The sequence below is a fragment of the Myotis lucifugus genome, unplaced genomic scaffold (assembly GCF_000147115.1).
Source record: "Myotis lucifugus unplaced genomic scaffold, Myoluc2.0 scaffold_315, whole genome shotgun sequence".
Lineage (NCBI taxonomy): Eukaryota > Metazoa > Chordata > Mammalia > Chiroptera > Vespertilionidae > Myotis > Myotis lucifugus.
The window spans coordinates 4154-7835 of NW_005871363.1; the positions used below are offsets into that span (position 1 = coordinate 4154).

General features: G+C 54.0%; 1 pseudogene; it reads right to left on the reverse strand.

The window, feature by feature from the left end:
• Positions 1–1835: 1835 nt before the first annotated feature.
• Positions 1836–3007, reverse strand: LOC102423122 (annotated as a pseudogene).
• Positions 3008–3682: the final 675 nt, after the last annotated feature.

Below are 3682 nucleotides of genomic sequence, written 5' to 3' on the forward strand. Positions count from 1 at the left end.
TGAGTCGAACGAGCTAGGGCCACATATTTGAAAGCCATCCTGCTTTAACCAGCAGAGCGGTAGCTTTTATGTTATTATAAAGCAGTGCTGGGCGGTCAGCACGCTTCCTCCCTCCCTGTGTTCTCCCGGGTCTCCGACCCTGCTTTCCTGGGCCCCGGGGACAAGGAGGGGGTCTGTGGCCTGTGGGTGTTGGGGGGCTGCTTCGGGGTCCCCGTGCGATTAGAACCCTCTGTCTTCTCACTTCGCTTCTCCACACCCCTTGGCTGCGTCAGGAAAACGCGCCACCTCCCTGCCGCCTTGTGCGTTTGGGCCCAGAGCCCGGCTCGTAACCCGGCGCTCGCTGCCTCTTCATCGCGGCCGACGGGAGGTGGACGGCGTTTGGGAATTTCATGTCCTTCTGAGGGTGAAAGCGATCGAGCTCCTTCGGGCTTGTTAGCAAGCCCTGAGCATGTGCTGTGCTTCACGCTGCCGACGGCGTCTTCATATTCCTCTCCTGCCTCGAGGCTCCCGCCCCGAGACACGGGCTCGGCTTGGTTCTGCGCACACCCGTTCGAAGGCTCCGCGCAGCCGCTCACGGGCGTTGTCTGAGCTGCGTGAGGACCTGCAGGGGCGTGCATTAGTTAGGAATATTCTGGATATTATTTATTCCTTACTTGCTGGCTTATTCACTTGTTCTTTAGTTCCGCTTTCTAACGGGGACACAGGCTGCGGGAGGTGAAGGGAATTGTCGCAGACCCACGGGGCACCCTGAGTGGCATCCGCAGACCGAGGTTCTCCATCTCCGCGTTGGCCCCGCCCTTCTCCCTGCCTCTCCCACGGGTCCCAGCGAGGCCTCCCCACCCTTCTCTTCCCCGTGGAGGGATTTATTTTTCCTGATTTAGCTCAAGGGCTATCAGAATGCACAGTTACTGACGGACCATCGGAGGGCCCGGGCGTTGGTGCTGGGTTAGTGTCAGAAACGAAAGGCATGTTTTGAAATAGAGGCTCAGGACACTGCGAGGGAAGCCTTACCCGAGCAGGAAGGGGCCCGAGGAGAAGGCGGAGCAACTGGAAGCGTCGTCGCTGGCCTTCCCCACGGATGGGACGGGTCCAGTGTCTTCCCCACCGGCAGTCCCACTCCTGGCACAGATTGAACACTGGGTTTCCCCTAAACATTTTATACTTTTTAAATATATATTTTTATTGATTTCAGAGAGGAAGGGAGAAGGAGAGAGAGAGAGAAAAACACCAATGATGGGAGGGAATCATTGATGGGCTGCCTCCTGCACATCCCACACTGGGGATCGAGCCCACAACCCGGGCATGTGCCCTGACTGGGAATCGAACCATGACCTCCTGGTTCATAGGTCAACGCTCAACCACTGAATCACACTGGCTGGACCAGAGTCCGTTGGAAACTCGGTACAGAACATCAGCATCCCAGACTGTGGCCGCCAGAGGTGCCCGCAGTGTGTTCCGGGAAGGCTTTTAGTACCTGGGCAGGAAGCTGAGCCCAGAAAAGAGCTGTCCGCATCCACATCTATTGGAGGCACATTAGCCATTTCATGTATTTTTAAACTTTTAAAAGCCCATTCGCCGCCATCGCGTCTGGGCACATACACGAGGGAAAAAGATCAATGTTGGATTTTACTCACCGACGCCCGTCCCCGCCCTCACTTACCATCCCTGTGAGGCAAAGGCCTCGTCGGTCGGCTTCACTGGGTGGAGTGAGCGGCTCCCCAGCAGCCACAAGCAGTTCCTGAGGGGCTGGCCGTATGTGGAACCTGCTTTCCCCCCGCTAGTGTGTCTTCAGCCTCCTTTCCGCAGGGACCCACGTGTGTTTATTTATTTATTTATTTTTTTAACAGTTTCCTTGAATATATTCAACTATCAAGGCAAGGCATTCTTCAATATAAAACATTATAATTTTCCCACTACTACAAAGAAATCCAATAAATAACTGTACAGTGAAGGGCCCCGATGAGCCCGGTGAGTTACCCTGGGACCCCAAGCAGCTGCAATGGTGGAGGTGCCCACAGCACCAATCCCTCCACAAGGTCGCCTGCAGTTTGGTCTTTTTCAAATGTGACCCGCTGGTGTTTCCAAGCTGCTTTATAGATCAGTCCCATCTGGTGAAGCCCGGCGGGGAGTGCAGCCCAAAGAGTACAGCCCAAGAAGTGGTCAAAGCCAAGGTTTCCGCACGACAACTCTCTTCTTCCAAGGGACTAGTGACCGCTGAGCCTGGCTTCAGACTAAGTGCTTTAGCCGCATGCGCTTGGAAAGTCTTCTGTGCCCGTCACTGCGCCCATCACGCTGGGAAGAGCTCGGGAGGGCTCTCTCCTTAGCAATACTTTGCTATGGGATCCCTATAGGTGTTCTCGTGCTGCACACTCTGGGATGAGGTCCTGCATTTAGCCAAACACAATTCAAAGTGATCCTCCACTGCCATGAAGAGGTTCTGGAAGGCCACAGCTGCCCGGTTGAGGAAGCACTCCAGGAGAAGTTGCTTGTTGGGCTGCAGGCAGCAGGAAACGCAGTGCTCGTAAGCGCTGCAGCAGCCGTTGGTCAAGCAGCCATCACAGCAGTACTGCTTGGTGCCCGGGACGTTGACATTACAGCAGCCATTCACCAGCAAGTCCTTCCTTTCACAAACGTATCCTAGTTCATCGGTGATGAGGTGCTTCCCTTGGATGGAGTTCCGGCACTGGTTGCTGGGCCGACTGCTATTGCCCAAGTTAAACTGCACTTTCCACAGAATGGGCTGATCATGGTCTTGAACCTGGAGGAGATTCCGATCTCTCACTGCCCTCTCCTCCTGCTTGAAGGTGCTGGTGAGGAAGTAGACGAGCGAGAGCCCGAAGACCAGGGCGAGCACCCACCGCTTCCGCAGGAGCCGGCGCCACACCATGGCCGCCAGGTTCACCATGCCAGCGCGGACGCGGGGCGCGGCGGCCGGGGCGCGGGACGGGGCAGGCCCGGAACCCGGGCGGCATGGCCCCTACGCGGCGGGCAGCCCCATTCCTCACGCCGGGCGCCGGCCCCCTGTTTATTTGTTTTTAAGGTTCATGGAGAAATAGGTGAATAGAAAGGATGGAAAGTGGATTTTCCCAAGGTTCCAGGCGGGGTAAGATGTACCACCGAACGCCAGGGAAGAAACAGCCATCATGGGAGGTGGCAGGCAGCCGGCTGTGGGCACCATGGGGTCTGACTCGAAGCTCAACCTGATTATAATTCTAGAGGAAAAGTTGCTATTCTAAGCCTGATATGTATACAAATATTAATATATAATAGATATGATTTCTATTATAATTATATTAATATTTATATATCAGGCTTAAAATAGCTAGTAGTTTATGTAATCTCTCTATATAAAGCCTAATATGCAGATTGTCCCCTTGGGAGTTCGACAGCGAGACCGGACGTTCACTCACTCACTATGATGTACGTTGACCACCAGGGGGTGGCGTAGAATGAAGGGAGGCCCCAGCCGGCAGCCAGAAGGCCTTGATTGGCCCTGATCGCCAGCCAGGCCTAGGGACCCTACCTGTGCATGAATTTTGTGCACCGGGCCTCTAAAACATATATATCGTACGTATATGTATAATGTACTCCTTTCAAAACTCCTGTTAGGTAATACTAATATTCTCATTTTATTTATTTATTTTGATATATTTTTATTGATTACAGAGGGGAAGGGAGAGGG